General features: G+C 47.0%; 1 protein-coding gene across 1 annotated transcript in view; it reads right to left on the bottom strand.

Annotated features, from left to right (window-relative positions):
* SCAMP1 (secretory carrier membrane protein 1) overlaps positions 1-12801 on the bottom strand; it is a 71262-nt gene that overhangs the window by 56983 nt on the left and 1478 nt on the right. The gene's annotated exons all lie outside the window — the stretch shown is intronic.

Here is a 12801-nt window from a genome sequence, read left to right as displayed (position 1 = left end):
AAAACCGCATCGCGCCGGATCCGACGCGATACGGCGTGTTTTACAATGAAAGCCTATGGACGCCGGATCCGGCGCAATGCGGTAAACAATGGATGCTGCTACCGGATCCGTTTTTGTAAACTGCGCATGCACCAAATTAATTAAAAAAGCTGATCCTTCAAAAAAACGGACAAACCGGATGCAAAAACGGATGCAAACCGTATCCACCGGATCCGGTTTTGTACGCATCCGGCATAACGGATCCGTTAAAAACCGGATCCGGTGGATACGGTTTTACATTTTTTTGCCGGATCCTTTGGATCAGGAAAAAAAAGGATTGTGCCTGAATGCAGAAAACTGATGTGTGAAAGTAGCCTTATACCAAGTCTGAGGTCCATTGATTTCATTATTGTCTACCTCTGCAACATCATCAATTGTTTGCCTGGACTTGAATAGGGGTTTCCAGTCTACGCTTCCCTAGGAACAAATTATTTTTGGTGGCAACGCCGAAAAATATAACATTTTAAAATATTAAAAATAATATGTATATTTTAATACTAATTTTTCCAGCCAAGAACAAGCAAGCCTTCCATAAGTCATACAGCCTAATATCCATAACTTTTTGTGAGTATTTGAGCGTGCATCTGGGGACAGACGTCATATGATGATATGGCCATGGTCAGGCAGATGATTGAAGCTGCGGTCAGTGCACACTTTAGTGTAGAAACCGCCAGATGTTCTATAAGGAAAGATTATCACCAGCTAAAAGATGAAGCTAAACTTGTATTCATTATTGACGAACTCCTCTGCACAGAATGAACGAGCAGCTGAATGTGCTGGCGATCTAATGTAAGGCTGTCACCACCATCACCACAAGGTGGTCACATGACGTCACGAGAGGCGGTGCCAGCAGCATAACCATGTGCGGGGCGGGCTTCACGTGTGCTGCCCCCTGTGTGCACCGACAGGACATCTGCACACGGGGCCACAGCATTATTACAGAGCAGCGCGGTATAGACCATCTACTACTGGATAGTCACAAGCATTTATACCTGATACCAGATACTGATGTTATCCAGCATAGAACATTATGGCATATTTTAAAGGGAACCTGTCAGGTGCAATATACACCAATAACCACGAGCAGTTCTGGGTGCATATTAATAATCCCGGCCTTACGGTTCCTGTATACACTAGCATAGATAAAGGGATCTATAGAAAAAATATTTCTAAAGATCTTTTACCATATGCTAATGAGCGAGGGGACTAGTCGCAAGGCTGTTATATCCCCCGACTAGTCTATCCTCTTAGCATATTAGTAGTAGTTAGTACTAACTACTTAGTACAGGCGTACTAACCTGCTATTCAATGCAGCATCACCAGCGGTGACATGCGTACCTGTGTTCGCTGTCAACGCACTTATGAATGTCCGGCACTTCCGGTCATGTGCACTATGAAGCTGGGTGTACGTGTCCCGGCTTCAGAGAGGTCTAGTGCGATGACCGGAAAGGCTGGGCATTCAGAAGTGTGGTCACAGCGAACACAGGTATGCAAGGCACTGCTGGAGACGCTGCATTGCATAGCATGTTAGTACACCCCTGTGGGCATGCTACCATGCTAAGAGGGCAGACTAGTCGGGGGATATATAACGCCCTTGGGACTAGTCCCCACACTCATTAGCATAAGATAAAAGATCTGTAGAAATACTTATGCTAGTGTATACAGGGACAGTTAGGCAGGGATTAGCAATATACACCCAGAACTGCTCGTGGCTCTGTGTGCATATTGCACATCACAGGTTGCCTTTAAAATGGTATCACCATTATCATCATTAAAGGGAATGTATCAGTAAGATAATCCCTCCTAAACAGTCTATATGAGCACATAGGTCATAGGAAGCTGAATACAATGATACTTTGATATCTGTGATCTGATGTCTTATTCCAGAGAAATCCATGTTTTTCTTATATGTAAATGAGCTGTTAAGATCTTTGGGCCTGACACTCATCTCCCAAAGAATCTGCCTCCAGGGATTATTGTAAATGAAAGGAGGCGTTACCAGGGTGAGACATAGATCAGGAGCAGACTGTCAGTCATTACAGCTGATCGGTAGGAGTGTGACACCCACTGATCTGATATTATATGCCTGGACAAACCCCTTTAAAATAGGCTCTGCCAGAAATATCTGAAAGATGTTGACAAGCTTGTGCTGGGTATGCCACATTACCTCTCCTTAGTTTTATTCATGAAATATCTGATGCCTCTCCTCTTATGCTGTCTATAGATTGGAGCGGATTTATTTATTCTAATGACTACAAGCCGCAGTGCTCCATACAGACCCTTGTGTGACAACTACATCGCAGGAGTATCTTCAGGCTAGATCTCCACAAAGACTTTTGGGTTACCACAACCATCATGTGACTTTAAAGGGGTTGTCTGGGACCCTAAAATTGATGGATAGGTCATCAATGTCTGATCAGTGGGGGCGTGACACCCGACACCCCCGCTGATCAGCTGTTCTCAGTGCCGCCGCTGTATATGGAGCTGCACAGCACAATCAACTGTATAGTGGCTGCAGCTGGGTACTGCATATCTGCGCTCATTCAAATCAATAGGTGGCGGATGTGCAGCACCCAGCCACAACCACTATTCTGTCGACAGAGCTGTGCAATTCTGCAAAGGAGTAGTTCAAGCTGGTGGCGGCAGTGGGAACAGCTGATCGGTGGCCGTGACGGGTGTCGCACCCCCACTGATCAGACATTGATGACCTATTGTAATAATAAGTCATCAATGTTATAGGGGTGGTTCACCCATATTTTTTATTGTCTACATCGATATTATATTGAGAAATAATGTTTCTCTCAAATACCTTATGTTGGCAATAGTGCCTGTGAGAGGCGCTATTGCAGACCGCTGTTCTCCGCTCCGTGACCTCGGTGATCCGGTGATGTCAAGTCAAATCACCGCGGCCGGCCCCAGTCTTCCTGAGTCACCGAGCTGTGGGCGGAGTTTCACTGCTTGTTACAGCCCAGAGTGTCTCCAGCGTGCAGCGTTCTGCTGTGAGGGAGGAGGGGGCAGATGGGCTGTGACGAGCGGTGAAACTCCGCCCACAGCCCATCACTCACGGACACTGCGACCGGCCACGGTGTAACAGGAACTTGATGTGATGTCACCGAATCCCCATGTCATGGAGCCCGGAGGTCACGGAGCGGGGAACAGCAGTCTGCAATAACGCCTCTCACAGGCACAATTGCCAACATAAGGTATTTGAGAGAAACATTGTTTCTCAATATAATATTGATCTAGAAAATAAAAAATATGAGTGAACCACCCCTTTAAAGTCTTGGAAAACAGCTTTAAATGTTCTCCTTTAAAAAGGGAAAAAAATCCACTAACAATTTAAAGGGATTTTGCAAAGATTATTTTTGACCCCGGACTTCCCCAGGGGAAAAAAATCTGAAAAAAAAATATTAGTTGTTGACATGACTGAAGTGGCGACATCACGCCCACACTGCTGCCCATGTCTTTGCTCAGTGATGATGCCCAGGCAGTCAGCACAAGACGGCTCAGTGTAGTGATTGACTGCAGTGGTCATGTGCACCATAGTCGAGATGTCACCACTGCAGACTGTAAACAAAGACTGAAACAACGGCGGAGGCAGCTCCGAACCTGCGGAGTCCGTCACTATGGAGAATAGCGCAGTCCGTTAACGCACTGCGCTATTCCCCTTGGAGTTGTATGGACAATGCACTGTAACGCAAGTGTCAGTGTTGCATCCGCCGGACGACGCAGCGTTGTTATTTTGACGCTGCGTCGGGCAGAAGAAACGCAGCATGTAACGTTTTTTTTGAGCAGTGCAATCCATAGGATTTCACTGCGCATGCTTTTTTTTTTTTTTAAATCACAAACTTTATTTTGTCTCTCAGTAGCCGAACGTTCAGCTGAGCGCCCGGCCGCCGGCATGTGAGAGAGCTATGCTGAGCGCCCGGCCGCCGGCATGTGAGAGCGCTATGCTGAGCGCCCGGCCGCCGGCATGTGAGAGCGCTATGCTGAGCGCCCGGCCGCTGGCTATTGAGAGCAATCAGCGCGGGAACGAGATTATGGGCGGGGTACTTGCTGATGACAATCACAGCGCCACCCATAATCTCGCGCCTGCGCACACGTCACCAGCGGTCACACTGTGCACAGTGCTCAGTCCCGCGAGAGTGGCACGGCGCATGCGTGAGACCTCGGGAGCACTGGGTGGCGTCCTCAGTTATGGAAATGACTGATGGGGGATGGCGTAAAGCGGCAGGAGGGCGACTAATGGACACAAGAGAGCCTGCCCCCGTGTACATAGAAAAAAGATTTCCATACAAAAAGGTAAGAATTTATAAAGTATTTATTTTGGTCTCAAAGGGGGCACAATAACAGGAACCTTGCTAGAATGCAGCCCAGGAGCTGCAGAGGGGGAATCTTTTAGGTTTATTGCAAAACGTATGCTGAGAGGTTCCCTCAAACATACCTGGCTGGGATAATACAGTCAGCGCCTCATACACGCAGCCCACGGATTGGGCAGAAGTATCAGCTGACAGGTTCCCTTTAAACAGGAGTTTTCCCCAAATATACACTAATGGCCTAATGACGTTTTCCGACTTCAAATAAAAAAAATCTTAAGTAGTCATAGATGGGACGAAAATGACAAAATAATGTTTAGTTATTCACCGTCACCCCCCGGATTTGGTGCAGGACACCCTAGTGACCTGTGCCAGAATCTATGACATTACCACTCCTCTGCCACAGCACTGCAGAAGCCTGTGATTGGCTGCAGGTGTCAGATGACATCATCAGAAAACAACCAATGACGGATCGTTCTAGCTGAAACCCTCTTTTGCTCAGAATTAAAATGACACTGTTGAAGGTGTTCTCTAGGCACGTGGTGTTAATGACCTATTCCCAGGTCACCAATAACAGATCAGTGGCGGTCTGACACATGACATCTGAATGATCGGTTGTTGGCAGCTCTAGCACAGGCCGCGTGTAAGCGCTATGAATGGCAGCCACAATCAGTGTGTAGCAGCCGCCGCCGGGTCCTGCAGAACAGCTTGTCTGTGCAGTTACATTCAATGATTACACCCAACCACCAAAGTAACAGCGGATGAGTGGAGGTGCTGGGTTGGACCCACATTAATCGGATACTGAAGAGCTTACCGAAGAATAGGTCATAATTAGGGATGATCGAATACGGCAAATATTCAGCAACGCCCATATTCGCCAAATAGGACGCCACTATTCAACTATTTGCGAATATTCGATACGCAATGTAAGTCTATGGGAAATCCGAATAGTTGCCGAATAGCAGCTACTCGGGCTTCCCATAGACTTACACTGCGCATCGAATATTTGCATAGCGACGAACTATTTGTCGGATATTCGCGAAGCCAAATATTTGTGATATTGGATCATCCCTAGTCATAATAGCATATGCCCAGAGAACTCCTCTAAAAGGAAACCTGTCATCAGGGCAGTACAGACACCTAGTGCGCGATTACAGACAGGTATGTTTTAGGCTATGTGCCCACGCTGCGGAAAATGCGCGGATTTTGCCGCGGATTTCTCGCGGAAAAGCCACGGATTTCCCGAAAATCTGCAGCTCAGGCACTTCCCAGCCATTTCTATGGCATTTTGGAAATGCTGTGCCCACGCTGTGGATTTTTCCGCAGTGGATTTCGTGCGGATTTTGATCCGGAAAATTCTGCAACATGTCAATTATTGCTGCAGATTTTCATCCGGATTTTGGCTTTAAAATTGGGGAAAAAAAAAAAAAATCCGCACCAAAATCCGCGGCAATTCCGTGGCAAATCCGCACCTTTGAAAAGGTGCGGATTTTGCGGGAAAGCTGCGGATTTTGATGCAAAAAAATCCGCAGCTACATTCTCCCATGGACACATAGCCTTACTGTGAAACACATCGGACTTTCAGACAGTTTGAATAGCCGGCCAGGGACTATAGGGATCAATTGCTGGTGACTGCTCCCCACCGCGCTCTAACAGGTCTCTTCCTATGTGTATGTAAGTACGAAGTGGTCAGTCAAAGGGATTGGGGCGGGGAGCAGCCGACAGGGGCCACATTGGACTAGTCAGCGGAAACACAGTCCCTGGCTTTCCAATCTATTTTCCCTAATAGGCCGCAGCGTTTCACAGTAAAACACACCTGCTGTAAATGTGCACCCCGCCCGTGTCATGCCGCCTGTAGTTCGGGCAGCATAAATATGGTGTCAGGGTCCCTTTAATCCCAGAGGGTTTCTTTAACTTGTGCATCCAGTCAATGCAGTAAAACATTCAGATACATGAGACCCATTGGATCCCCTTGGATCTATATCTCTCAGCAATGGAAGAGCATGATGAAGCCAAAATATAAAAGAATAGACAGGTATGCACCAAACCTTCTTTATCACATTAATGGCACATGTGATGGGTGTGAAGCCCGAAGCAGATAAGGGATATGTAACATGGTCATGTGTCTGCGCTCCATCCCTCCCCCAACACATGAATAGGGTCATTCCTTGGTAACTTACGTTACATTCGGAAGCCAAAAACTGAGTTACTAATGGCTACAGACTGTTCTCTGAAGGCAGGCACAAAAATTAGTGAATGTACACTGTGTTCCAAATTATTATGCAAAAAATATTTTTTCATATTTTCCTAAATTATATTTATGAATTGCAGTCAGTTATTTTCCAGTCATCTACTATTCGAGTATAATTGAAATGTTTTTGATCAAACTGCCTATGAAAACAGTATATTTTTAAAACTAATAAACACTCAAAATGCATGTTCCAAATTATTATGCACAGCAGAGTTTTCAACCTTTTTATTTTGAATAACAAAATGGTCAATTGTGAAATTCTAAGCATTTTCAGCTTATTACAAAATGAAATCAAACAGTTTTCAAGTCAAAACTTAATTCTAGGTGATGTTACATTTGCACATAGGACCCTTTGTTTGAAAGAAGCTTCTGAACACTGTCGTCCATTGAATTTGTCAGTTTTTGGATGATTTGTGCTTCAATTGTTTTGCATGTGGACAGAATACCCTCCCAGAGCCATTGCTTAGATGTGAACTGCCTCCCGCCATCATAGACACTCCTTTTGATGATGCTCCAGAGGTTCTCAATGGGATTGAGGTCAGGGGAAGATGTTGGCCACACCATAAAAGTTTGTCCTCTTTTATGCCCATAGCAGCCAGAGATGCAGATGTGTTATTTGCAGCATGAGACGGTGCATTATCATGCATGAAAATGATCTTGCTGCGGAATGCACGGTTCTTCCTCCTGAACCATGGCAGGAAGTGCTATTTTAGTAACTGCACATAGAATATGGAGTTCATCTTTACCCCTTCAGGGATCCTAAAGGGGCCGACAATCTCTCTCCCCACGATTCTAGCCCAAAACATTACTCCACCTCCTCCTTGTTGGCGCCTTAGCCGTGTTTTCATGGGGTGTCCATCAACCAGGCCTCCTCCACTCCACCCATCTGGACCATCGAGCGTTGCACGGCACTCATCGGTGAACAGAACAGTTTGGAAGTCAGTCTTCATGTATGGTTTGGCCACTGGAGCCGTTTCTGCTTGTGTGCAGAGGATAGAGGTGGTCGACAGGATGGCTTACGCACAGCTGCAAACCTCTGTAAGGCTATGTGCGCACGTTGCGTACAGTCACTGCAGAAATTTCTGCAGCGATCTGAAGAGCACATGTGCGCTTTAGATCGCTGCAGAAATGTCCGTAGTGAGCGCCGATTCCATGCGCTCTGCCTGCAGCTCCTGCCATAGACAGAGCAGGAGCTGCCGGCAAAGCGCAGGAAAGAAGTGACATGTCACTTCTTTTTGCGTGGCGCTTCGGCAGTAGCCGAAGCGCTGCGCTCTGAGACGCCACGTGCGCACGGCCCCTGCACAATCTCCATAGACTGTGCAGGGGACGCAGGACGCATGCAGTTACGCTGCGCTGCAAAGCGCAGCGTAACTGCATGAATTTACGCAACGTGCGCACATAGCCTAAGACCCTGCATCTGGTTGTTCGGGGGGACGTTGGAGGCACCAGCAGCTTCAAAAACTTGTCTGCTGCTATGACAAGGCATTTCAGCAGCTGCTTTTAACCTGACACAATTGCCTGTTGGAAAGAGTCCTCAATTTCTCCTTATCAGCACGCACACGCGTGTGCTGTGAATCAGCTACATACTTCATGATTGTGCGATGATCACGATGAAGTGTCTTGGCAATGTTGATTGTAGTCATGCCTTGACCTAAATACTCCACAATTTGTTGCTTCTCAGCAGCCGACACATCCTTTTTCTTTCCCATTTTGGCAAAAAACGTAGGCTGCTTAATAATGTGGAACAGCCTTCTTAAGTAGTCTTGCCTTTATTCGGACACACCTGCCAAACTAATGTGCACCGGTATCTGCAATTGCTTTCAGTGATATAAAGAGCCCTGACACACATCACCAGCAATGAGTTTACATGACACACAAAACATTTCTAACCTTATCACTCCTAAACTCTTTCTGCATAATAATTTGAAACATAGTATATATTGTACATTGAACAATTCTCAATAGATTTCAACACAGTTTGATTTTTCATCAATACAAATTAAACACAAAATACAAATGTTATTACTTGGTAACTTACGTTACAAACCCCCCCCGAAACGTAAGTTACCATGGAATGACCCTATACCGCCATACTGTAACCAATATGATGGCGCAAACTGATGAGTGGTGCTATATATCCTTTATGTATATAGGGTCCCATTAATCTGAAATATTAGACAATGGACAATATAACACCTGGGCTGTGCAAATGGCAACGGCCGAAAATGCAAATCTGCTAAGTCATTACTAATGCAGAGTACTAAAGCAATCATTAATGGGAAAACGGATTTAACCCTACGTAGACTGAGAAGCCAATCATCACATAGGACATAATACCAGGAGGCCCAGAAAAGCAGCAACAGTCAGCAGATTACACCGACCAACTCAGAAACATGGACACGAGATGTATCCCGAGGCCACAACGGATGAATGAAAGCTGAACACAGCCTGCAGCGCCTCATTAATAATGTGTGCCACCACCAGACCTGCACGTAACCCAATACGAGGGGCTCCGCACTGATGACATGCCCGCCCCAACCTTGGTATACACGGCAGGCCCTCGTCACTATACAGATGTGGTAATGGAGAGCTCAGGACGACACCAATTATTAGTTTTCTATCCTTCATTATAAGTAATATCCCACCCCAGATATTAGATTATAGACCCCCATACTCCGGGCCGGCTCACAGCTCCGATGGGTATGGAGTAGTGGTGTAGGGGGCTTACTGTACATCTATGTGACTGTTTCATACAAAAATACCAATGTAAATTGATGGAGATGTTCTAGGGGAGCTTCTCCGCACACACATAGCAGCCCGGACATTTACAGTTCTGTACAATAGGCTGTGTATAACAAGGGTTTTCTTATAAGATGGTCTCTTTAGTCCAGGTCATAACTTTTAGCTCAGACTGTTACTACCGTGAGCCCCCCGATCTCCGAAGCAGAGACCCCATACTCCCTCAGCCAGAAGACTGTGACTGAGAAGCATTGTATGTGGCATCAGTACTGGCACCGGTGACTAGAATATGCCAGTATTAGCTGGGTTGATACACGGCACTTCTGGGGTGGCGCTCAAGTAGGGTCCAAAACCGTCTCAAGTAGATGTAGAAACTTGGCGCTCAAGATAAATGTGAATAGTGGTCTTTTATTGAGAGGAACTTGTAGGATCAGCACAAGCACAGGTCAAAGACCTTCATCAGTGCGTGCAGGCGGTCCTCAGAAGGTACAGCAACTGGCGGAGTCAGGTATGACGCGGCGTCCACCACTGTCTGTGGCAATGCATCGAGTGCCAAGTTTCTACATCCACCAGTATTAGCGGTCCAATCTGATAAAATTGGAATACCCCTTAATCCAACTAGACCTGTCTGCAGCCGGCCGACCGTCCTCTCCTCTGACCCCCAAACACACGAGCGCTTGCTCCATTGAACGTTCATTTGTATTCAATGGGGAGAACGAAGAAGAAACCAAAACCCTTTTCCAGACAGCGGCTCATCTACCCTAAAAAGAAAAAGATCGGACGATGAAGTTCCAGCCCGATCCTCCTCTCTGCCGTTGTCTGTCCAGGAGAGCTCGGAGACCCCCATACATATCAGATGTTTGCCAACTCAGCCACCACTTGGCATATGCATTGGGAAAAGCTATGAGTAGGGCTTCGTTACTACTACAGAGGCCAAAAGAGTCCTCCTGTCCACCATCCGGCCGCTCAGACTGCACCATCTATACTAAGGGAGAACAGAAGAAAGGTATAGTGCGCAATATCTTATTTTTAACAGCACAAGACCCTGGTTCAGCGGCCATATCACTAGTCCGCAGCCATATTATTAGTAGTCCACGGCCACTGTATGGAAAGACTGCCTCCTACCTGCTGGATCTTCAGGGCCTTTTCTTACCTGTAGGCCCAGTGGCAGCAGGACGGTAAGTGTGATGTTGTACAAGGATGCTGGCAGGTCAGAGCCGGCTCACAACGCTGCTGGCTTGTGGCCAAGGAATGGTTAACAACCGCCAGATCAGGGAACGGCAAATTGATTATCTCTACTACCGACCATTCCAATACATAGCCTTCATGTAAGCAGTTCCCTAATACACTCCCAGTGCATGAAGAAACGCAAGAACAGCAAAAGTCCTGGTATAAAAACGGCACAAGCAATAACAAATGGGAGTACAACTCTCAGTATTCCACAAGCACTTATTATATAGATACACTAGGTGTTATACAGAAGAACCTGTCCATCTTAGGCCCGTTTCACACGTCAGTGAAAAACAGTGACGTTTTTCACTGGCGTGTAAAACACGCACATGTCCCTGCGTGTGCCGTGATTCACGGCACACGTGGGTTGTCTAAGTGCAATCCGGGCTCCGTTCTCCGTGGCCCGTGATTGCACTTAGAAATCAACTCACCTGCGCCCGCTCCCGCTCTCCTTGGTGCTGATCGCTCCCGCGATGCAGCATTCGGCCGGCGGTGACCCCCGCAGCAGCTGCTTCCGGGTCGGCTGTGTCGTGCATCATTAAGATGCGCGACAGTAATCAGCCGGCTTAGAAGCAGCAGGCTGCACGGGCTGCAGAGAGCGCCGCTGAAGCCGGGTGAGTAAAAATGTTTATTATTTTAAATGCACGTTTTTTTCTGGCACGTGTTTCACAGACCACACCACTGCGTGGTCCGTGGGACATCAGTGATGCCAGAAAAAAATGGACATGTCTCCGTGCGGCAATCACGCACACGCGGGTACGCCGCACGGAGACACGTGCAGTGAAAAATCACTGACGTGTGAGCAGACCCATTCATTATAATGGGTCTGCGTATGTCAGTGATTCTGGTACGTTTAAAAAAAAAAAGCACAAACGTACCAGAATCACTGACGTGTGAAAGGGGCCTTAAGAAGAGGGGACATATTCCAGGTGTCTCTTGACTGGGGAAAATCCAGCCAAGAAATTGACATAATTAGGCCGTTAGATAAGGGATCTAAAAAAGCTAATGATCAGTGCTTACAAGCTTTAGAGCAAAGAGCTTGTAAGCGCTGCACTCCTTGCTCAAGACTGGCGACCCCTGAGAGCGCAGAGGTAGCTGTAACTTAGGCAACAAAAAGTAAACTTTTAGAATCAAAAATCCCTTTGTTCTTGAGAATGGGGAGGATTTTTTAAAACAAATTGGATGTTTGTTTTAACAAGCATTTTGCAATTCCTGGAAAGGAGCCCAGAAGGGACAATGGGGTAAAGCAACCGCAAAAACAGGCAAATTAAAAGATCAGAGTTATAGAAAATTTAAAACAGAGGAATAGTAAGGGGACGATCAATGAAAAATGAGACACCGGGTCTATGCGTTTGGGGTGTCAGAACTAAGTTTCTTGCTCAAAACGCGTAGACTCGGTGTCCATTCATTTATCGTGCTGTTACATTTTTCAGTCACTGGGATGTGGGATGCTTTAATTCTCCCATCTTTGCAGTTGCTGGATCCCAGTCAATGTTTTTTAGACACTTATAATTAAGCAGGAATCTATTGGACTCCATGGTGCCATCATGGAAACCTCGGATAACGATGAGATGATGGCTGCGCTTTCTTTTCTTACATTTTCCAATTCTACTCATCAATGATAATGAGGGAAACTGTCAGGAGAATTTATGCCACAACCTGTCATCCTGTACAGAAATAAGTTGACAATTATGTCTTTTGGCAGAAGGAGACATTTAAAAAATTTCCCATATTCTCAAGTCCTGTTAGGCTACTTTCACACATCCGGCTTGAGCTCTGCGGCTCAATCCGGCTGTGAAGCCTATGCAACGGATACGGTGAAAACACCGCATCCTTTGCATAAGTTTTTTACATGCGGCCGGTCCGGTTTTTGCCGCTTGCGGCATGCTACCGGGCATGCGCAGTGGCAAAAACCGCATGCGGCGGCCGGATGCGGTTTTTGCCGCATCGCGCCGTATCCGGCATCCATAGGGATGCATTGGGAAAAGCGCCGCATCGGCCGGATGCGGCGCGATGCGGTTTTTTTTGCCGGAGCAAAAAACGTGCCAGGGAACGTTCCATCCGGCCGCCGCATCGGCTAAATCTGCCGCATGCGGCAAAAGCCGGACCGAACGACAGGTGGGCCGGCAGAGGGGGGGGGGAGGGGGGACGACTGGTGGGCCGGCAGAGGGGGGGGGGAGGGGGGACGACTGGTGGGCCGGCAGAGGGGGGGGGGAGGGGGGACGA

This window comes from Anomaloglossus baeobatrachus, chromosome 1 (genome assembly GCF_048569485.1).
Source record: "Anomaloglossus baeobatrachus isolate aAnoBae1 chromosome 1, aAnoBae1.hap1, whole genome shotgun sequence".
NCBI lineage: Eukaryota > Metazoa > Chordata > Amphibia > Anura > Aromobatidae > Anomaloglossus > Anomaloglossus baeobatrachus.
The sequence above is the reverse complement of the archived record's forward strand: the minus strand, read 5'-3'. Positions and strand labels throughout refer to the sequence as shown.